Here is a 24,697-nt window from a genome sequence, read left to right as displayed (position 1 = left end):
ACTGTCTGTAGTTCATTGCTCCAAAAAGCCATAGGCATGCACACACACACACCTCAGTATGACTAATAACGTGCATACGATATAAAAGCTTCGTAGATGAAAATGACAATAAGAAAGTACATAGTAAACAGTTTAAATGTTATCATTATTTTATTTTATTTTATTTTTTTACTTTTTAGGTGAGGCAACCCTTGGTTGACTTCACGGATTGCAAGAACCTTGTCAGTTTACAATCCCTTATTTTTTTATTTTTTTACACCTATAGCACCTGGTCTTTCTATATGGTCTCCCATTCAAGTACTAACCAGGCCCAATCCTGCTTAGCTTGTGAGATCAGATGCGATCAAGCATGTTCGGGATAGCATGACCATAGACTAATTGTTATTTTTAAAGAAATCTTTACATATGAAAATCATGGCAGTAAAACCACAAACTGATCAATGGATGAAAAAAAGTTTTTTTTCAGTTTTAAGGCTTTTCCAAGAAGAATTTAAAGCCATTGACGGCCTCTGTATAGAGTAAACTTAATATGTATGTGTAGAAGTATATAAAAATAAAATAATTCCATCTTTGCACTATTTTAAAATTTAACTTTGTGGTCATAAAACCTAGAGTGAGTGTTATCTTTCAAAATTGATGGCAAACAGCCAATTCATTATCTTTTAGAATGCATTAATATATAGCAAGAAGAAAGTTTATTTTCTCAAAAGTGAAATTACAACAAAGAAATCTTACTCTATTGAGTTTATTTTAACACTAATTTAACAGTTATTTATTTTTTCTCTTAGATAATGGCTATCTAGAAAATGCAAGCATTATTTAAAACATCGATGATAAGCAAAATGTTAATAAAAAGATCTTATTTTAGTAACAGTTGAATTGAATTCATGAAATACCTCATGATTTCATACCAACAATGACAATTATTACTATTATTGTTACTTCTGTATTTGGCAGCATTTTATAGCTTTTATATTTTGGTTTATAGAATTTATGAAAGATATTCTGTAGCGTACAAATTTGCCTTGGGTATGATAGCTAATTAACATCTCGAACACTTATTAGCTTGCATTTTTTGAGTGTTCAATGGATACCGTGCATTGTACAAAGTATTGTACTTGCATTTTCTCAAATAATTTTTTAATTCTTACAACACCTTTATGAGGTAGGTGCCGATGTTTAGAAAATTGAGTATTTTTCCCAAATCACACAGCTAATAAGTAACAGAACTTTGATTCAAACCAGGCCTTTCTAATTCCAGAGCCCATTCTTCAACCTCTCTCACAATACCATTCTCTTAAACTGGGCTTTCTTGACTTATTCCCAACATTTTATATGAATAACAATGACAAGAAGTGGAAAACACTATCTCTATATTAAAAATTGAAATTGTGGCTTCAGATAAATTAGCTTGCAAGTAACTGTTACAACTGAAGATATTGCCTAAGGTTTTCTAAAGGTAAGAGTCCATGCTGTTTTCACTAAACCAGTCCAACTGGACTTTTAGCAAAGACAGAAATGATCTCTCTTGACTGTTCCATAAGGTAGCTGCTACCCACATGTGGCCAGTGAACACTTGCAAAGTGATTAATGCTACTGAGGAACTACGTTTTAAATTTTACTTAATTTGATTTATTTTGTGACCACTTTTACCCATTTCAATCATCCTCTTCCGCTGGCAACCACCAATCTATTCTCTGTATCTATGATATAAGATTTTCTTTTTAAAGATTCCACATATAGAGAGATCACATGGTATTTGTCTTTCTCTGTCTGACTTATTTCACTTAGCATGATGCTCTCATAGTCCATCCATGTCATTGCAAATGGCAAGATTTCATTGTTTTTATGGATCAACAATATTCATACATGTATATATATGCAGTCTCACAGTTTCTTTATACGTTCATCTATCAATAGACACTCAGATTATTTCATATTTTGGTTATTGTCAATAATGGTATAATGAACTCGGGGGTGCATATATCTTTTCAAATTAGTGTTTTTGTTTTCTTTGGATAAATATCCAGAAGTAGGACTGGTGGGTTGAATGGTAGATCTATATTTAGTTTTTTGAGGAAATGCCATACTGTTTTCTATAGTGATTGCACCAATTTATATTTCCACCAACAGCACACAAAGGTTCCCTTTTCTCCACATCCTTGCTAACACTTATTATTTCTTGTCTTTTTTATAATAGTCATTTTAACAGATGTGATGAAGTAATATCTCATTATGGTTTTGATTTGTATTTTCTTGATAATTAATGATGTTGATCATCTTTTTTATCAATTTTAATATCTCCATTAATTTTTAAAATTATTAATTTTAATTAATTAAATTGCAAATTTAAACACCATATGTTGCCATAGGCCACCATGCCACATAGCACAACTGTGAATTAACTCTACTATATTGACCTCCTAAGCAATACATAAAGAGAATCTTAAAAAAAATTTTTTAATGAACTTATTAAATAAACTCAATTTTAAATAAACTTAATTATTCCTCATTAGTTAATCCTTTAACTCAATATAAACTAGAATTTCTAAGTAAAGTCACCCAGCCATATCCAAACAACTCAAAATTTTTCCTTTGCAATTCTTGCTCTAGGTGACTTTTTGTCCCTAGTTGCTTGATTTCTATTTACTGTAACTTCTTTTCTAAAAGTTTTTACCTTTGCATAAAAGTAAAAAAAAATTACATATTTTAAATCATGTTAGAAAAAATATTTTGCCATGCATCCTTCAGTCTCCTTTATTTTTCTACATCCAGAACATGTGAACCCAGTCTCCAATCTTTCTGCAGTAAATCTGTTTTATATTTTACTAGTCATGTTGTTACATTCACTGATTGGCAAGTCCCAATTTAGAGGAATAGGAATTAGAGATGTGGCAGTTAAGTCAAAAAAACCACAGAGTTTAGTGTCACAGTTCCTGGTCTGTGCAAACAACCCAAAGCATGAAGCTTTTGGCTTTTCTCTCTTTAAGTAACATGGGAAAACAACCCAAAGGCTTACAAAATTAAATGTTTCGCCAGGCTATAAGGTCTGCGACCAAAGTTATTGACAGACATGCTGCCTCAGTACCAGTTTAAGCTGCCTATTGAAGGTGGAGGACCCTGAAGCAGCCCCCTGTCCCTTTGCCGCTCTTGCAAACATTATTGGATCTGAGGCTACATCAAGATGTTAGTTGTGTCTTAGAACTAGTGTTAGAATCTGGTAGGATAATATCTGAACTTCTGAGAATCAGCAAATAAAACAATTTCTCTTTAGCTTGTAGGATTGCTACAGATTCTTCCTATGCTACTTCCTTCTTCTCTTTTCCTACTCTGCCTCCAGAATCCAGAGAGTACTCCCAAAGTCACCTCATTAGAAAAAGCATTTACCTATATAAATACACATCTATAGCTACTGAATAGTTTCTACTATGTACATTTCTCTGATTTTTCTTAGAATCCAGGAACCTTAATGTAAACTTTGACTACAGTCTGAAATTTTTGGAGATAACATTATCTAGTTTGTCTTTATGATTTAAAAATGAAGCATCCTTTTTACAATCATAATCATTTCCTGTAGGCCATTAAAATAAAACTGACTTTAAGATTAAACGAAACTTTCATAATATAGTTTATACATCAACAGACTGGAGATAATTTAAAATCATTAGACCTTATTTCTTATTATTCTCCTCCCTGAATGCATGCGAATTTCATTATTAAATTAGATTAATTAGATATAAAGTTTATTGGTTTTCTGCTTGTGTTTAAACCCTGACTCTGACTCTTGTAAGCTGTGGACTTGATTAAGTTATTTTAGTCCTCTTGGCCTTAGTTTCTTTACCCAGAAAATGGGTATGATAATGGTACCTGCTCATATTGTTGCTGTGAGGATTAAATGAGATAATTGATGTGAAGTACTTACCACAGGCCTTGACACATTGAAAATATGTCAATTAATAAATGGTATTATGATCTTTATATTGTTGTCCATGTAAATACATGTAGAAAAACTAATGACGACTAATAAGTAAACATTTTAGGCTATTTATATGTAGAACAATACACAGTAATGAATATTCAGTGGAAACTGGGGAGAATCTAAGTTTACTAAAATGACAAATTTTAAAATCTTCTCATAGTTCTAGGATTAAGTTCTTACCTAAGCTAGTAAAGAATATTTAATTATTAGTTGTAAAGAAACATCTTTGAAAGCATCCATAAAGAATTAAACCTGACAACAGGCTGCTAATTATTAAAAAGACATTTTCTTACTATTTAAATCAAACATGAAACAAAAATAATTACAGTGGTTTTTCCTGATGTTTTATCTGGAGCTAGTTAATTCCAATTTTTATATTTTCAAGAAAGAAATAAATCTCAATGTATACACCAGAAATGAAGTACTACTTACATTATTTTTTCTGTACACTTAAAAAATATTAATTTCTATGATGTTCCTTTATAAAACACAATTAATTTTTATGAGTTTTAAATTTAATTATTGAAGCCAGAGAATGCATTACAAAAGTTATTATAGTTTAAGATTTTTTTTTTTTTTTGCAAATGAATGGTCATAACGGAAATTTACAATTTAAAAATAATTAAAAGGAAGGATGTTCTAGCAATTGGTGTTCTAGTAATTTTGATGGTGAGCAAAATTCTGTTAAATAAGTCAGACCATCTTTCTTTCAGTTGACATTCACTTGAAATGATACTATCTGTGATTTTATTTGTATTAGGACCAGAGCCAACAACTATTTCTTTTATATAAATAACTAGAATTTTATTTTAAAGTTTTTATAACTTAATTCTTAAAAGTAAAATAGGCACAATGTAAAAGTTGTAGCAATGCTAAAATTCTCAGTGACCTTACTATTATTAATAAAAGTAGAGAAATATTCATTTTCATACATTTTTGAAGTTTATTAGATCCTCAAAGGCAGGGATCTATCTTTATCTATCATCTACTTATCTATCTATCTATCTATCTATCTATCTATCTATCTATCTATCTATCTATCATCTATCCATATATACATGTAAATAGGCTGACAGATACAGTGCGAGCCTTCCATCTAACCCCTACTTAGAGTATGGGTATGGAGCTTCTATAGTTTATTTACTGAACTAAATCTTATTTATATACTTTCTCTTTTTTTCAAAATGAGCTCTGGATTTGTATATGACATTAGCAGTATGTCTGTGTTATGCAGTTATGTTTCTGTACACATAATCATGCATTTGTAGGTGGAAAAAAAAAGATGATGGCTCTGATTTAATATGTCTGGGTGCCTCACCTTCTGGAAGACACTTGTAATAGAGAAGTGAAAAAATGCAAGTCTCTGCCTACAAGTATTTTAAAGCATTCAATTTATTTTCGTAATAATAATTAGTGCTCATCTCACTGTAAGGGTATAATAATATGTTTGGTTTGGTCATTAACACTTCTTTCACTGCCCTATTATGTTGAAAAGAATCAGTTATGTTTACTCAAGGAATGAAATTTGTAACTTGTCCAGTTGCTATGGGAACTGCATTCTTTTGTTCACTAAATTGATCTTTGAAAGAAAAAAAGATAGAAACTTATAAATGATTAATGCAACTTATGCTTATTAAATAAAATTTTGGAAAATACTAAGTAGTATTAAAAATATCTGCAATTCTTTCACCAAATATACTGTGTTAATATTTTGAGATGTTTCCTTTTTATTCCACTGTACACATTTTTTTGTTGAAGTAGTGGTATTTAAATCATTAACACATTTTTGCATCATTGTTTTCCAGTTTACATTATATACTTTTTTCATTAAAGTTATACTTAAAAAAAATACACATACACAAGTAACATAGAATTATATGTTCTTTAAATGGCATTTTGCAATCTTACATCTAAATGCCTTTAAAATAATTTGTGATAAAATACATTTATATTCCTTCTCCAACTGTTCTTTATAACACATTTTCCCTCAAAAATTAACATTTTATCTGGTTCAGAATCTATTTCACTGCATCACCACTTAACGTATTGCCATATGTGGTCAGGTTTATACAAGGTTTACTCATGGTTATGTGTCAGACAAACTTCTAACACAAACATACTTTCGGAGAAATTATCCGTGGTGGTTATGCCACATCTTATTCTTCTCTATGTTTGTTATTTCTCTCTTGGCTCCAACTTTCAATCATTTACTTATTTGATGAATATTTATGAAGCACTTTTATGCCAGGCAATGTGTGAGACACTGGGCTATAGTGGTGAATAGGACACAATTTTTGACAGTCAGTTACAATATAATGTGATAAGTGCTGACTGGCATAAATAGAAGGTACTATGGCAGACATAGTGAAAACAGTTAGTGCCATCTTAGGAAATCAAGAATGGCTTTCTTCAGAACATGGCTTCATCAACTGGATATGATCCAGGATATGACCGATGGCCAAAAAAGAAGACTAAGTTGTTTTAAAGAATTTCCTCAAGTGTAAATTTAGTAATCAGGCAGATTCAGGAGTGAGAAATTCCACAACTGGGATAATACAAGGTGTTGAGACCAAAATAACCAAGTTTCAATCAAAGATTAAAGCAGGGAAGGAGCTCGGCAAACTTATTTAGTTCTGCCTCAGAAAACTGCCCCATGCATGTGTTGCCTAATGCACACTCCGATAAACATAATCTGTTCATTGATCTCAGGCCAAGGTTTAGCCTAGTGAATGGAGCAGAGTAGTGGATGAAGTGCTGGACATTAGGAGAACTTCATATACACAGGAGAGCTATGGACAGAAAGTGTGGAGACAGGATTCAGATTTGGGAAAGGGCCATAGCCCTGGGCTTTAAATCCAGTAGACATCCCTGCCAGATAAAGAGCACTGGAATCTAGAATAATTAACATACAATAGAGTGTTAGGGGAAGAAACTCTGATTGAATCCTGTCAAATAGCCTGAATCAACAAGGATTACATGGAAAGCTTATTGCAAAGGGAACACATTTCAGTCACTACCTATACTGAATCCAGAAAGGTTAGGGACATTCTGAAAATAAGGTATGCTTGCACACATATTAAGTTTTTTCTTTTTCTTCTGTAATCCTTCAAAATAAAGTTTCACACTATTAAGTTTCAGTAATATTTTCAATAAAATGCTGTTAAATGATTAACTCTGAGAGTGAAGAGAGTAACAAGTAGAAAAATATTGTTAGAGGAACATACAATCCCACGAAGAGTCTCAGTTTTCTTAAATTAGGAGAGAGAACTGGGTTCTATTCCAAGCTGATTTGTAGGAATCAGAATCTTTGGAAAGCAGCCTATGTGGCTTCTGAGACGTGGTTGGGGAAGAGCAGGCCTCTATATTATTTACACTGGTTAGTGAGCTCTGATGGTAAGTGCTGACTTTGTGAATGCATGACATACAAGCTTAGGAACTTAGTAAACTTTGGAGATCGGTTCTCTCCTCAAGTTCCATTATGGTAAATAATTTCTGCTGTTGGTTTTCAAAAAAGAATCTGAGAAGGACACAGAAATTTCCACAGACTATTTATCTCAGGAATTCACTTCCGGACTCCAGAACCTCACACTGTTAAGCAACAGGCTGAAGCCTGCAGAAGGTCTCTATGACTCCTGGAAGCAGTCAGATGCCTAACCTTCCTCTGACCAAGAATTTTTTCTGACCTTGCAATCCTCTTAAAGTTTTTTATTTTATTACTAAGTTCATAAAAGCAAATTGTCCAATTAATATATTTTCAATATAAAACATTTTGAAGGTTCAGTTTAAGGGTCAAGAGGGAGGAAATATTTATCTGTAATTACACTCACTTTCAATTTTATATGTCAAGGATCTAATTGTTTTGAGAGTCTGTATTCTTACAATTAAAATTCTCCAAGGCAGAGCACAGTATCTGAGACCCCTACATTTTTTGGAGAGAAGACTTTTCTTTTACCTATAAAATTATTTAGAGAGAGGTGAAATGGAATTGAGACTGACCTGAGTAGCAAATGGATTTTTCTACTCTAAAGACTTCAAAGGACAGTTTCTAACCAAACCTATAGAAGGTTTAGGAAAAGCCTATTTCTAAAAGTATGGCTTATTTATACAATGGAATACCATGCTTGCACTACAAAAAAGGGGGGGGGGAAGTAGTTCTTTATTCATTAATATGAAAAAATATTCAAGATATATTAATCAAAAATAAAATTAAACTGTAAAATAAGTTATGATGTTTTCATATGTGTTAAAAAGAGATAGATCTATAGATAGATAATATATATACTTATATATCCAGAAGATTTTTTGGGTAGACTATACAAAACAAACAAACAGACAAACAATAGCAAAAGAAAATAAACCAGATAACTGATTAATAGTAGTCCCTTATGGGTGGTGGGTTGGGAGAGGGGAAGGTCGAGCAGCCTGCAGAAGATGGGTACTAGGTGGCTGGAGTGGGAGGAAGATTTAATTCTTATTTAATTGCCTTTCTTCTGTTGAATGTTTTTACTATATAAATGTATTGCTATAATTATTTTAAAAAGTTAAAAATATATCACTTCATATGCCTTATGGAAAGGTATGGATTATAACCTAAAATTTGCTCCTTTAACATGTAAATGTTATGAGATATCCAAATAATTATTTAACATTGAATCTATAAATTAAGACTGTTTTATTTACCCACTTCCGATATACATACAAATTTATAGAAATTTAATTTATAAGAGACTGCATTGTAGTAAATTTTATTTATTTGTTCAGGGCAAAAGTTGCTATAGTCTTAAAAATTATTATTTAGGAATTTAAAATAGTACTGGAATTTTATAACATATAGCCATCCTCTTTCCTTTCAATTTCTTATACTTTTAGGCATCTAGATAAACTCCAATTTATTCCTCATTTGTGCTCCCAAAACACAGTCCTCCTGGGAATAACATCCATTGCCCAATCAGAAAAACAAAAGCAAAAACAAACAAAACCCTATAAGATAGAATTTGATTTCTTTTGGAAATAAAGTACTTACTGGATGTGAATAGCTTCCTTACAGCAATTGAAGACCTTGATTATGTGAAAAAGGAGAGATATAGTGCACATTTGCTTATTTTTAATCCCTTGGAGCAAAATATAGCATTTAAAGACCCCATCATTAGTCATAGAGATAATTTCAATTTAATATTCTGAATAATTCTCATATAATTCTTGATAATAACCCATGAAAGTGGGCTATTCATAAAATCTTAAGAGATTGGCCATTTTCTGGATTTATATATTTAAGGATACATTTTTCTTCTAGTATTTAAAGTCCTTTTATATTAGACTCTGCAAAAAAGAGATGACTCTTAACTAAAGAATTTTTTTCTCCTTGTGAAAGATATGTTGAAACATCAAGAAATGGTGTTTCACTGAAAATATTCCCTGAGATTTTGACGAAATAAAAATATGTCCCGGCAATAAATTAGTTGATGAGAGGAAAATGGAGGAGAGTTGACAGAAATAATCTATCTTTCCATTAAGAATTTTTTTCTTTGTTTTCTGACTTTATACGTTTAAATCATATTTTTAATTGCCTAAGCATACCTATCTTTTATGAGTCCTTAGTCTATGTCAAAATACTTTAACATGAGTCAAAAAGTAAGTTACATTATAGTAAGGTAGTAGAAAATCACATGCATAACTGATTTATAGTCACACCCCTTGAAAACAAAAACAAAAGAGTATTTCACACCACATATACTTTACACTGCAGTCCTATGTTTAAGGTAATTTTGTTAGTTTTTGAAAAATTGGATAGACTCCTATAGGACCTTTTACTAGTTTTGAAAACATTCCAAAAAAAATTGTGATCTGGTTGTCCCAGAGGCCTCAAGCTAAAAATGTCCACAATTAAATTTAGTATTTTTCCCCATTCAATGACCCATTGACTTTCTTTTCTGCTGTTTCTAATGTCAGCAAAGGACTCTACCCTTCTCTACCCTTAAGTAATCCACCTCCTCCACTTTATCCTGTAAAACTGTCCTTTTAAATATCTCTTACATCCACCCCTTTCTTCTTTCCTTTCAACTTCATCCTAAAGTTCCAATCGTAGTTTATTGCCATGAATATTGCAGCATTTAACCATTGTTTCCCTTCAGATCTTTGGTCTTTCCACTTTAAGTCCATTCCCCACAATTTTTTTTGAAGACACAGATATGAGCATGTTGCTTCCTTCAACTGACTTCTTTGTGAAGAGTTAAAGGCTCTTAATCAGCTGACCCTTGCCTAATATTCCACGATCAAATTTTATCCTATTTTTAATATATATTCTGAATTCTCAGGTGTAGTACACTTTTGACTTCTGCTTTCCTGAATGAGGTAATTTCTCTTATGATTTTGTGGAGTATAAAGTGTAGCTGGACAGACAAGAGTCCTAAGAAAGAACTGCAACTATCCCCGGGAATAGACACAACAGTAAATAATTGTTTTAAAAAATATGGGAAAAATTGGACTTACTCTTGAAATAAAGTATAAATGTAAGCAAACGGTTTTTTTTTTTCTCTCAAAGATAAATATTAAGGAAAAGACTGACAAGAAATAAACCACAGCCTTGACAGATGTACTTTTCTTTTTGTGAAAGTAGGGAAAAACCATTAAAGAACAGCAGGGCTCTATTTTTGTTATTGTCACAACCTTGAAGAAAAGGCAGGTATAATAAGTCATTCACATAAAAGTGTGAAGCGATGTTTTAGGAAGGGAGTGGCATAATGGTAATTGAAGCAGATGAAGAGATCCACCTTCTCTGTCCCTTAAAAACCAGGCAAACCGCACTCATTATCTGAAGCTCCCTGAAGAAGTACAGCTTTCTCACACCTTTGGTCATGTTGCTCTCTCTCTCTGCCTAGAATGCTTCTTTCTCTGCCTGCCAGTGTAAATCCTATGCATCTTTTTTTTTTTTTTTTTTTTGGTAAGCCTTAAAATTTATTGAAATTTCTTCTTCTTCTTCTTCTTCTTCTTCTTCTTCTTCTTCTTCTTCTTCTTCTTCTTCTTCTTCTTCTTCTTCTTCTTCTTTGTTAAGTTTATTGGGGTAACATTGGTTAATACAATTATATAATTTTCCGGTGTACATTATAATTTCTATGCATCTTTTAAACTTCTATTTCTGTCATCATCTCTGTGAAGCTTTCCCCCATCACTCTCCTCTGCTGTAACACTTTCCACTGTAAATTGAAGCCATTCCCTCACTTGTTTAGCTCCCCGAGTATATTATGCTTTCTTCAAAGGCACTATTGTTTCTCTAGTATCTGTCACAAAGTAAGCACTCTACATGTGTTGAGTAAATGAAAGAGTGATTCTACAGCAAGATATAAAGAAAGAAATAACAGTGCTATAAAATTATTAGATAGGGTCCTGCTTTTATGATCACTAATTTAAAAAAATTAACATTAAGTTTATAGTATTAATTCAGGTTTATCTGCTAAAGGTTATCAGTCTCATTATATTGTAAGCAGAACCATCCACTTTCTCTTCCCATGTTCTACTTTTTTCATAAATAAGGAATTTCCAGTCTTTCAAGAATGTAACAATGAGACTATTTACTTTTCCCTGACCGCTAACTTTTCCTTTCCTTGGAAGAAGGAATGATTTATTTGATAGGTGTGGTGGTGGAAGTCTAATTTACACTCATCTACATCTCCGAGATGTGAAGAAACCCATTTCGGTTACAAGATCAATAGAGATTTTCTAGTGTAGCTTTATCAGATATAAGTTGGCAATATGTGTTCATCTATCTGGCTTTTTTATTTATTTTTCAGTTGGTATAGAATTTGTGTGGGGTGAGAATAGTACTGTCAAAACCAAACACATTTAATAAACTTCATAAATGCACATATTAATGTGTGGTAAAGCAATCTTTTGGTGTCTGAAATGGGAAGGCCACTAAATGTTGGAACCAGAGTGTAACTAAGGGTTACTTTAATAAAGTGGTGGGTGGGAGATATTGCATGGAAATAGGATAATTAGATGCGATTTCTAAGAAACTTATTCAAAACTCATTCGAGAAACAGAAAACAGAGCTTGTGAAATTTAGGCACAGCTTTTCTCCCTTACCACCAGACCACTGGAAAACCCTTAGACATTCCAGCAGTTGCTCTCTGTGGTTGACATTGCAATCAAGATTTAGCTCTTGCTTATATGATGGTTCAGTTGGCTCTTGCATTTTAGTGCTAAAGTTGGATTTTATTGAGATGTTTTCCTAACCTACTTTCATGTAGCATCTTCTTCTTCTATATAGGCCAAATACCTCCAAATGACCGGGTTAGTGGAAAAAGGCAGGATATCTCTTGATCTGAACATAACCTTTGTCTCACTTTTCTGATTTAGTATAAAGATAAGGATTAAGAGATGAAGTCATTTGTTTTTCTCCTCCATTCCAAGGAAGTGCCCTTTAGACAGTTAATTGGTCCCGCCTTTTCATTACAAGGTCAAAATCCTTCCCCTTTAAGAATCTAATCTGTATAATCCAGACATGAAAAAAAAAAAGAAGAAAAAAAAAAGCACTGTGGAAGACTTTTCAGGAAATAAGTAGTCTAAAGTTTCCTGGAAAAAAAAATGTATGAAGATTAGCCAAGAGAAGTTTTGGGAAAGGAAGCACTAGAAGAGATTGCTGTTAATTATAATAGTTGAGTGTGGGGTCGAGGGGTGGAGGTAGGAGAAGCATGAAGAAGATGCCTATGAGTGGACTCCCTTGTGAAGAACCCACCTCTTGAGTTTCATTATGGAAACTGAGAATATACTATTTGCCATAAATCTTTAGTTTTTTTCTCTCGTCTCTTTAGTTATCACATTAAATTACACCAATACTTCAGTAAAGGAAACCATATATATGTGCACATACAGCTTGATCATCTTGGGGAGGCTAAAGAGGTGAGCTGGTCATGTGGTAGGATGACCTGATTTACCCTCCTGAGAGAAAGCAGCCTCCCATGAAGACAGTGGCCATCATATCAGGAAGAGCATGACCTCAATCCTTTCCATTTCCATTCTTAAGCTAGATGCTGCTTTTTTCTGAAGGACAGGGAATGATGGATCTTGTTTGTCTCATGGATAAAAATCTATGCAAGTCAGAAAGTCTAATGATGAATTTTAGGAAGTAAAACTGGTTGATTTTCACTTGAAATATTGACTAGAATGAACATAAAAACACAAGCAAACATGATCTTCCTTCGTAAATGAGAGAGACCTAAAGATAATACAACAAGGAATCAGAATTTAGAGCCAGAAATAGCCTTAGAGATTATTCAGTCCTCACTCTTGGTTTCAAACCTGAAGTTTAGAGAGTTTAAAATCTTGTCCCAAAGTTACACTGAGTTATAGAGAGTAGGAATTTTGTGAAGCCTGAAAACCATGACTCCTGTCTGTGTTACACATATGCCACTCTGTGCCTATTCTCAAATGACCTCTATTAGCTGTGATGAAATCAATTCATGCCTCAAATCAGCAAAATCTAAGAATGATCAGTTTTCTAGTCTACTGTGCTTGACGAGCTCTATGACCTGATTTATCTTGCAATGTCTCAATTTTCCATTACCCAGTTATTTTATGACCAATTTAATGTCATGAAATCACATATGAAATTAAAAAGACTATAATTTGTGAGACTATTTTATAAAGATAATGTCATTGGTAAGAAATCCTAAGTATATTATTAGTTTTTAAATTTCACAGATATCTATAAGTTCTGCTTGGAGGAGCTGGTTTGAACTAGATACAAAGAAATTATCTGTATAACAATGTATCTCTTTGGAAAACCCATTTTCTTAGTTCTTCAAAATGACTCCTGCTTCAGGAATGAACAAATGTCCAAAGCCAGTGTACAAACCTAGTGGTCATTGCAATAACATTGCAAAATACCATCTGACCTGCCCAGATACTTATTTTTGGACAGTTCTATAAATGGCTCCTTCCCACGGGATACATATTTCTATTCTTTTTGTGTGTGTGTGTGAATGAATGTATTCCCCACTCCTGCTCCTTTCATTTACAGGAAGTGGAAGAAACACTGGATTACTAAATGAAGCATGACTTATTTTCCAGACAGCAGGCCCAATTATGAGAATTAGAACGTCTCTTGGCAACCGGGTCCCTTTTCTATCCTCAGAGACTATGACACTTCGGGAAAGACCTCACCTCCACGCACTTCCTGAAGCCTTATATGGTCAGGAGTGTTTGCTGAGAAACATTTATTTTCCTCTGCTCAATTTAAAGGCATCACATCTTTTCCTGAGGGGTTTTAAGTTTATAAAATAATTCAGTAAAGATACGTTTTCTAAAATTTGTTGTATTAAAAACTAGTAAAATCAATTCATTGTAATTTGCTCCAGTTTGTAAAATATAGTGAGAATATGATTCTTTGTGTTTTATTTTAAAAGATCTTCTTTTTAATTCTTTTAATATTGTTTTATCCTAATTATATTAAGGTAACCCAGTGACACAATTGTTCTTTAGCTTAACTGGCAAAAATGCAGAATAAAAGTACAAATTTCAAAACATAATCAATATTAGGGGTAAATTTTAGAGTAAAATATTACATTCAACTAATAAGTAAACTTTATTGCTTACATTCTTTTAGAAATCCACCAGGAAACCCTGTGCATTAATTTGACTTGATTGTATCTTTAAGATGGCTCCTAGTACCTCTGCCTACCTAGTTATTTCGTAATCAAAGCCAAATCCTTACTAATAACTCTTGATAGCAGAATAAAGTCACTGTGGAACTGAAAAGGAAAATATGCATCATAAAATTTGGGGAGTTTACTTGGAAAGGCAAATATAGAAAATGAATTAATGGTTGATAAATAATGAGAGGTCTTTAATGACTAAAGTCTCACATACTTAATTGTTATAAAGTAAAAGCAAGCTGCCAGTAAACTGGTTGTTGGAAGGATTTGTTGAGGTCATTTTATAACGTCATGAAAGTCTTTGGAAACATTAAAACATAAAAGTCACTACCCCACTTCCTTCTTAGAGAGATCTCAAATGTCACTGAAAGTTCAAGGTCCTAAAATGCCCTGATCTCTTAAAGATCCTCATTCCTCAAATAAGGATCCAGGATATTTTAAATGTTACCTTGTGAGATTGACAAAAATAATCCTTAAGTCTTAGACTGCTCTTGATCTTGAACTTATTTCTTGAACTCTGTCAAGTTACAGAAAGTGTTATTATAAAACTGTGTAGAAATTGACAAATTTAACTGTTTGAACTTAAAGATTAATGCTTTGATAAAATTTCATTCATCCTCCTTAGTTTTTAAAATTTTATTATATTTGACATACGTTAATAAATTTAAGGATGGTTTTCCATTTGAAAGCCAAAAATTAAAAAGGAATCTCAGAGTTTCTTTTTGAAGATAGGTTAATGCAAAAGGTAATTTCTATTTCTTTAAATAGCATGGTATTTTAGTTGTTTAAAATAATATAGATCTGTGGTTATTAAATAAAGCTGTTTTGCTGGTGCTGCTAGAGATAATCTTACGATATGTGCAATTAGAATTTAAAATTTGGATGAACTCACTTCAGCTACTAAATTCAAGTAATAGAATTTTGCTGATTTAGTATGTCTTGACGTCACTGAAAGTATAGTTTGTCTTTAAATTCAGATCCTGCCTCTACCAATCATTATTTGCTTTCTAAAGTGCCTTTCTTGGCCAAAAAGGCTTTTGTTTTACAGGATGAGAGATATTCAAGTTTTTGTCATTGAAATACACTGCCCAGTTTCTATCATCTTATCTCAGTAGCAGGGTATTTTTCTATTGCAAATCATATGTAAATATATGTATATATGTGTATGTATGTATGTGTATATATATATATATAAAACATTGGACAGATTTTTTATAAATTGTTTTTAATATTTCTGATTCTTTTCTACCTATTATTTTCATTATAACAGTCTATATGCCAGCAAATCATAAGGCAGGGAAAGTTAAGAAAATTAAAAATAAAAACAAAAGTTTTATCCTAGGTAAGAAGCTAGGTGCAGAAAAAAACCTACAATAGGCTAATAAAAAACTTTTACATTATCTGTGTATTTTATCATGCATTATTTTACTCAAACATAATTTTACCATTATCATACATTTTTATTATAAAATTTTAATAATTTTATAACATTTTATAAAAGCTGTGACGAGGAGCTTTTCTGGAAAAAAACATAAAAGTTCAAAATTAATTTATTAAAATTAATCTTCATGCTCATTAGTAAGAGAGTCAAATAATGATAGTTCTCTCAAAAACACATAGTGGTAGTTGGGTTTAGAGTAAGATATTAGTGGAGGAGTTTTAAAGTTAAATTTAGTACGTCGACATTATCCTTGTCAGAATATATTTACTCATTCATTTGTTTTTTTTTTCAAATATTTATTAAGGAACTGTTGCATATCATTCTAGCTGGTAGAAAGCTATGGCCCTTGCTTTCAAATAGGGCATAGTCTACAGCAAAGCAAATACAATGATTGAATATTTGTAAGGAAACTCTAACCTGTATTCAGGATGATGGGATAGAGGAAAGAAATCTTCCAAGAAGGTGTTTTTTAATTGATGAGCAAGAATTAGTCAACAAAAGTGGGGTAAGAATTTGAGACCAGGAAGAGAGTAAGCAAAAATAGAGAGGCTTAAAACAGATAGTATCTAGAGAACACTCCACTAATGTTGCTAAAACATTAAGTTGAAGATGAAAAATGTCAATGGGTACCTTGAGGGATGAGTAGAAGCCAGATCATTAAGAATCTTCTGTGTCATGTTTGGGATCTTGGTCCTTAAAGGAATGGAGAGACAGAAAGATTACAAGCAGGTATAGACATATGGAGAATAAATTTGAGGAAGTTAGCTTGGAGGCAGTTAGAATGCTGCTAAAATAATCCATTTTAAAGATAATACAGTAATGGGGGAAAGAAGAGAACTAGATATATTTAAGAAATACTTTGGTGGTAAAATCAGCAGGATATTTTTTGAATGGGAAAAGATAAGGGCAGAGGAATAATTAAGAGTGAATATTTATAGTGTGGATTGCTAGGTAGATGGTGAAAACTCTAACTTGTATAAAAGATCCTAGAAAAGTAGGTTGTTGTGAAAATTTTCTGGGATGGAGAGACCAAAGAAAGAGGCTGAAAAATTCATAATTACATCAAGAGTTTATTAAGGGAACTTATGAACAGAAGCAATGTCTTAGGCAACGGCAAGACAACCATGACCAAAAGGGGATGGGCCTTGTTATATATAACCAAGTGGCATGTGCTAACAAGGTGGTGCATGGCCAAAGGCTAACATAGGTGGCTTGTAGCCAAGGGCTAACACAGGCGGCTTAGAGCCACATGGCACATCCTTGTCAAGAGCCGTGTAATCCAAAGCAGTAAACAACTTAATGGGACCATTTATTTATGCACGTACATTCCTTTCAGGTGATAGGGGCCAAGCCCTCCCTGAGTGAACTGGCTATTAGCTTGCTTCATAAGATGGTGGTCAAGTTAAGTACTGAGGATCATTTTGCCTACCATAGATTTAGAGAGGGAGAAGATGGGCTGATGTTGAGACATTTTCTTTTTAGAGAGGGCTTTAGATCATTCAAATGGTAGAATCTGGCAGCCACTGGTATAAACAACATGAAAACTCAAAGGAGATTTTTAACTGGAAATATTAATTCAGAAATCATTTATACATCTGGCAGTTAAAATAATAACTGTGTGCTGAGATCTCTGAGTGAAATAGTAGGGAATAAGACCTGTGGCCCAAAAATACAGTCTTTGGAAAGCTTTAAGTGATTAGTAAAGAAAAAGCCCAATAAGGAGACAGAAGAAAATTGGCTAAAGGGTATTAGGAAATTTAAACTGGAGAATAAAGTGTCAATGAAGCCTTCTAAGTAGAAAATTTATGTATTTCTATTTGTTTCTAGAAATATGGAAAGAACAATTATCAATTTTCTTTGAAAGAGAAAATTCCAAAACAGTAAGAAATACCTTTTACCTATGGATGCCGCAATAAGGAAGTCATTAGTATCTTAGTGAGGGATCATCCAGGCTGTGATGGGGAAGGATCATTTATTCTATGCATTGGGAATGATTACATGAATGACAAAGTAGGGATAGAATATAAACTAATAATTTGAGAAGTCTGGATGAGAAAATTCTGAGAAAGATTTGCTGGTTCTTAAAATATTTCATTAAAGGGAAGTCTATTTATAATGGGGAACACCTGAGCATATTTATAGACTCAGTGATAAGAGCAAGTCAAAAGGGAGACTGAAAATACAGAGGTAGAAGGTAAGATAATCCTTAACTAACAGCACAAGTTTCCAGAGCAATCAGACTTACTAGTTTAAAATAGGTGAGAAGCCATTGAATGCTTACATACTGGGAAGAATAAAATGAGCTCGTGTTTGTTCATAGGCAGCTTTGTAGATTTGGAGCCTGAAAGTAGAGCTAGATCATATCCGAAGGCTTCAATAGTGTCTGTGCAATTGGAGACAGAGTCTTCTGAGAAAGAAAGTGGAAGGAGTTGAGAGCTTAGGAAGAGAGACTGGCATCTGTCATAATCATTAATGGAAATGGAAGAAGGAATTGACCAAAGACAAATAAACATTAACTGTTCGTGCAGAGGAGCTGGGTGAATTTTAAAATTTTGTGCTGGAGATTATCACAATCTGCTTGGTTTGGTAGTTTTCTGCAGATGTACTCAGTGCCTGGGGTATAGGAGCACAGAAGACATGTTTTAGCATTAATGCAAGTTTGGGTTTTTTGAGTGATGGCAGTAGAAGAAGAAGAATATAAGAAAATTGAGGGCAATCTAAGAGTCATTTAAATAACGAGATATTGAGTTAGAGAAGGGTAAAAAGTCAGAGATTATAGACAGCTTGAGAGAAAATAGAGGGAAATAAACTAAGAGAATCAAAATTGTTAAGGACAGATGGAAATAAAGAAAAGAGAGGCCTAAAAAAATTAAGAGATTGTGGCAGAGATTAGAGCTAAAAGGAAACATTAAACAGACTATGATTAAAATGTAATTTGGTCAAGATCTTAATAGTATATACCATTTATAATGATCTTTATGTCTATTGGGTGTTTTGTTCTCATTAGTTACTTCTCACTTAATAGCTATACTACTAAAAAAAAAGTATTACTTTACAAATAAAAAGACCGAGGTAGTGTGTGCTAAGAGACTTTAAAAAGATAACAGAGAGTTAGTGATGAAGAAAAAATACGCCAGGGTGTTTGTTGGAGAAGTAGGTTAAAGATGTCACTCAAACATTTAAATAAAGTCTTATAGTTTTTTCTTCTCTGTTATAAGAGGTATAGTGTTCCCCCCCACCCCGCAAAACATTGTTATAGAACTCTATACTTAACTAAGAAAGTTTGCTTGATGAGACATTCAAAAGAATTACTAGCTCTAGCCCAATGTTAGAAAGAGAGACAGAGACAGACATACAGAAACAGAGAGATGGAAAGTGAAAGAGAGAGAGAGAAAGAAAAGCAAGTTGAATTTCTAATGAAGTCTATCAAAATTAATAAAATAGAGATATGCTGCACTATTTTTTTTATATCACAGATCAAAACATCCTAGAATTCTCGGCCCTCTCTATTTTAATATCTTACAGAACCTCCTTTGTCTCTCTTCTCCTTTTCTCCAAACTTAAAAACCAAACCAAATAAAAACAAAACTATCCCCAAACTCAGACTACAATGGCTACTACCTTTCTCTTCCTTCTCCTCTCACCTTCCATTTTCTTCTTATGATGAACCATTAGCCTTTTCCTTCACTAAAATTCATCTTATTGAATTGCTGAGAAGTCAGGGGGAATATAGAGGAGCTGAAAATCCGACACTAAATTTATATGTATTTTTCCTGTTTGCTAAACAACTGCTGAGAGAGTACTAGGAACAGCGCTATGATGTCCAAATGTTATCCTGTGTTTGCACAGAGTCAGATGAAGAGAAATGTTGTTCGACTCTTTAAAATAGTGTCTGTCTTTATCTTTCATGTCTGTGCCAGCATATAATAGTGAAACTTTGGGGCCTGGAGTCAAGCTGCCTGGGTTTAAATTCTGGCTCTTTCACTCAGAATTTAAACCCAGGCAGCTTTTTGCCTCTAAGTAAGTTATTTAGCCTCTCTCTACCTGCATTTCCTCATCTATAATGTGAAGGTGATAATAATAGCATCAAACTCACAGAGTTCTTATAAGAATTAAAGGAGATAATGTTGATAATACACAGTAAGTCCTCAAAAAGTGCTAACCATTATTGCTTCGATTTAGAAAAGAAGAAAAAGGTCGGACAGAAGAGAATTTAAATGTGTGTCATTTTACTTTAGAAATCATCTATGAAATAGAAAGTTATTAAAATTTTTCCCTACATCGAAGTTCTCATAGCTAGCAGATGAGTAAAACTTCAAGTTTGTGATGGTAGGTTCTCTGGAAATAAGATGGCTGTTTAGCGCTTCCACATGAAATTTAATTACACATTTAAATTCAGGGTGACATGAATTAGAAAGACAATTTTAATTAATAGTTGTCTCTTAATACTTGTGTACAACATGAGAGCTAGAAACTGATATGGAAAAATATAAAATTATTGAGAAAGATATTAATAGAAAATAGTCATTTATTACAGTATGTCTTATTTTATAAAAAATATTTGATTCAGTTTATATGACTTCTGTTTAGATTGATGGAGTTTCCATTAAAAAAAAAAGTAGTGGAAAATACATGGTCCTATGGCGAAGGTCAGATCTAGCCCACATTTTACATTTCAGATTAGGTATTTCTACTGTCAATTACAACTATTTTATATTTTTAAGTAATAAATAAAATTCTTAAAATTTGAATCTGTAACCTAAAGCTACAAGAAATGCAAAAAGTTTTATATTTACATGACCAAACTCCCTTACAACTAATTCTATAACAAGTAATAAAGAAGAATTTGTACTTCTCTGAATGAATCCATTGATATTCCAGGCCACTTATTACTTACCCTATATTTTGTTGTATTATTCATTAATCTTATTTGGTTTATTTCTTCACTTTTCGTTTGATATATACATTCCTTGAAGGCAATATTATTTGACCCACTAGGTGTGACTTGCCCCCTATACTTCAGGCAGATTCGAATCATAAAGAAAACCAAAAAGAAAAACCTTTACCTACAACTTTTATTTATCTTCTTATATACTTTCTGAGGGTAGGAACTTTATCTCCATGGGCTCAGCATTTAGGCCTGACATAGTGCATACACCACATAAATGTATGAAGGCTGTAAGGATAAATTATAACTATTTAAAGGTCATGATTTAAACAGGGCAGCCTCAGACCAAATCCTAACATGAATAAAATTGGTATTTGATGTTTCCAGCCTCCACTTCTTATATTCTCTTCCAATTCAGAGACATCTATTTCCTTCCCTAAAAGTGAAATAAGGTATCACAGACACCAAGAAAGTGGTTCAAATGTCTAATTATTGTTCTTGGCCAACAGGTTATTACATACCAGAAAAGGACGGGGGAAAATCTGAGAGAGACAGGAGCTCCAGAGTCTAAGCACCTGTTGGTTAAGCCAGGCAAGTGCAGGCACTTATGTTTTCCTCATTTCAGGTCTGTTTCATTGAGGGGAGTTTGCTCTGGAGTTTGATTTTCAGAGGGGCAAAAGAAAAGTTTTTTTTTTTGTTTTTTTTTTTTTTATTAAATAGGTAGAGTGTCACAATCAGAGAGGGGGGGAAGCATCTGAAAAATGCAAAGGGCCTGCAGAAATGACAGAGTCAGCTGGTTAAAGTCCATTCCTGACTGCCCTCTCCCCACTCCAGGACTCTCCAGCTAACATGTTTTCTCATAGCTACCTTCTCTACCTCAAGGACTCTCCAGCTCACATCTGTTGATTCATGGCTTGCCAATCAACTAATGTCCTTCCTTATCTCTGTAGCTGAGTAGGAATTACAAGACTGTATAAAACTGCCGGTTATGTTACAATTGGGTCTCAGCCTTTGAGTAGGAGTCCACTGAGCAGGTGCAGGCATTAATAAGTGCTACTTTCTGCTTATAGCTTCGGGGTCCTGTCTTTCCATTGGAGAATCCTTTAACAGTGCTGATAACACCAAGGTCGTGAGTTCTACAAGGCAAATGACCTGTAAATAGGTAAGACTAGTAGTCTGGAGATTCCTCTCCCCTCGTAACCTCCCATCTGAAGCTCCTCCTTCCCATCCTGAGTTATGAAGCACACGTGAAACCTCAGACAAAGGAATCACGCACCCCTTGCATGAACAATGTAAGGGTATATAAGCTGTAAGAAATCTAACCAAAGAGAGCTCATGCTTTGGGTCTGTTGAAAGCCCCACACTCTCCACCAGAAATAAATTCTCTTTCCTCTAACATAGTTTTCTGAGTGTCCAATTTCCTCTGTCAGTTGTCACTTTCTGCAACAACAGAGTTCTAGGACATCCAAGATCTGGTAATTCTTCTGCTTGAACTTCAGATATATGTTGGTGTTTCAGACAGCATGTCCCTTTCAATAATGGTAGATATTTGGAAGCACAAAAATAAGAAATTCTAGGATGTCATCTAGCAAAAAAGCTGTTATTATCTCAGCCTTCATTTTCCCATAGTCCAGTAATGCAAGTAAAAGAACATGAACTAAGAAAAAATCATTGCTACATGTGCTACATTTGGGCAAGTCCCAACCTCTCTGAACATGAGTTTTAATAAACATAATTAAAAAATAATAATACTTATCTCCTGGGAGGTCGTAAGGACTAACTGACATAAGATGTACAAAGTATCGAGACAATGTCTGATGCAGCTGTAAAGTGCTTTATGCAGAAGAGGAATATAATACTTGTTTACTTCTATAAGAGACTCACTTTGTATAGCACGAGCAGTACCATTTTTCTTTGGGGAATTGCTTCTCCTGCATTACAACTTTGTGGAAGCTGTCAGTCACAGACCTCATACCTCATCATTTGGCATATGACAATTGTAGTGTTTCACTTTTCTGCTATAATAATTATTCTGGACAGACCAATCAGAGTTCTTCCCCAGCATTTACCAACTGAAGTCCATAGAGAAGCATCTTTTCTTCTCAAGTCAATAGTACACAAAATCAAGGTCAAGACAGAGGCAGGAAGTATAAAGAGAGAGTCCAAAGGGTGACTGAATCTGTTTCTGATTTTACTCTGGGACAGCTTCTCCTCTGCCTTTCTTCATTTTATGAGCTGAATTGCATTTGGTTCCTAGTATTTATATCCCAAAGTGTCCTGACTCATACAGCTTTCTCTCTTTTTCCAACCAATCTGGAAGACATACTCTATTTGCTTAAGGACCTGCCTATTTTGAATTGAGAATGCCTAAATAAAATCCTTCTGCTCCTTCTCCTTCACTCAAAACTTATTGCCTATCCCTTTCTTCTTTAACTCTGTGTTCCAAGGACCTACATGTTTGGAAATGAGGTACTTAAATTCTGTGACCCTACCAATGACTTTGGAAAGAATAGTGACATGATAAGTCAATGTGAAAACTAGGGCTGGAAAAGATTAACTATAGCTATTAATACAGACAAAAATCCTAATACAGATATTTTGGGAAAAGCAAATGGGCAGATGTTGAGTTCAATATGATGGCAATAATTTTTATTTTTATATTTTTTTGTTGAGCCTATAACCACTGAGGTTGATACAGTTGAGCTACACCAGCAAATAACTAAGGTTACAAAGCAAAAAATGTACACAGTGAAAATATTTTCTGATATGCTTTTTTATTGAGGTAAAACTCATATAACATAAATTAACTATTTTAAAGTGAACAATTAAGTGTCATTCAGTGCATTCAGAATGTTGCATAACTACCACCTCTATTTCCAAAATATTTACATTATTCCAAAGCAAGCTTACTCCTTATGCAGTTACTCCTGATATACTTTTAGTACCATATTTCTTATAAATTGAGATCCATCTCTCAAAAATAATTCAATAATAAGGCTTTTTAAATTTTTTCAAATGATTCATAGGACATTGAAATATTTCTCTTTCATTGGAGCCTTTGTCATATTGTTCCTGGTCTCTAGCTCTCATTTCTGAAGTTTGGAATTATAGATCTGGATCTTTTCAAAATATAATAAATAACAAAGTTGCATTTCATAAAATATTATCATAGAAATATCTGAAAAATATTACACAAGTAAGTACTCATGGTACTTCTTTCCATTCATTAAGTAAAAAAAAATAATTATATGTTAATCCAAAGACATAATAAATGACCTCCTTGGCTCCTTGCCTCTTCATCCAGTTTTACCTTATAATCACAGACTCTCAGCCTACACTCAGTGGTGAGCTTGCTCCAAATCTGGATCATATTTGGAGGTGGAGTGGGGGGAGAAGGGTAATTTAAGATCAAAAGTTCAATAAGCTACCATCCCATTTCCCAATCCCAATTACAAAAGCCTTGTGTTTCTCCATGTTTGAATTCCTGCTTTGATAACCTGTCCCAGTTTCTCTAAGACAGAAGTCTTATCTTATTATCACTAGTCTTTGAAGACAGGGCAATCTCTACATGACTTCCTGCTGGATCTTGAAATCTTTGTGGAAATGGAGAGGGATAAAGAAAGAAAGATGAGTTCTATTGCTAGTATCTCCTCCAGCAGCCTGGAGAGTTGGCTTTTAGTTCTTGGGCCGGGTTATGTCAGGAGAATAGTCTAGCATAGAAAAAGGCAAGAATCGGT

At 33.4% G+C, this 24,697-nt stretch overlaps 1 pseudogene; it reads right to left on the bottom strand.

Moving 5' to 3' along the window:
• Positions 1 to 256: 256 nt before the first annotated feature.
• On the bottom strand, positions 257 to 375 carry LOC118602671 (annotated as a pseudogene).
• Positions 376 to 24,697: the final 24,322 nt, after the last annotated feature.

The sequence above is a fragment of the Rousettus aegyptiacus genome, unplaced genomic scaffold (assembly GCF_014176215.1).
Source record: "Rousettus aegyptiacus isolate mRouAeg1 unplaced genomic scaffold, mRouAeg1.p scaffold_m13_p_4, whole genome shotgun sequence".
NCBI classification, from domain to species: Eukaryota; Metazoa; Chordata; class Mammalia; order Chiroptera; family Pteropodidae; genus Rousettus; species Rousettus aegyptiacus.
The sequence above is the reverse complement of the archived record's forward strand: the minus strand, read 5'-3'. Positions and strand labels throughout refer to the sequence as shown.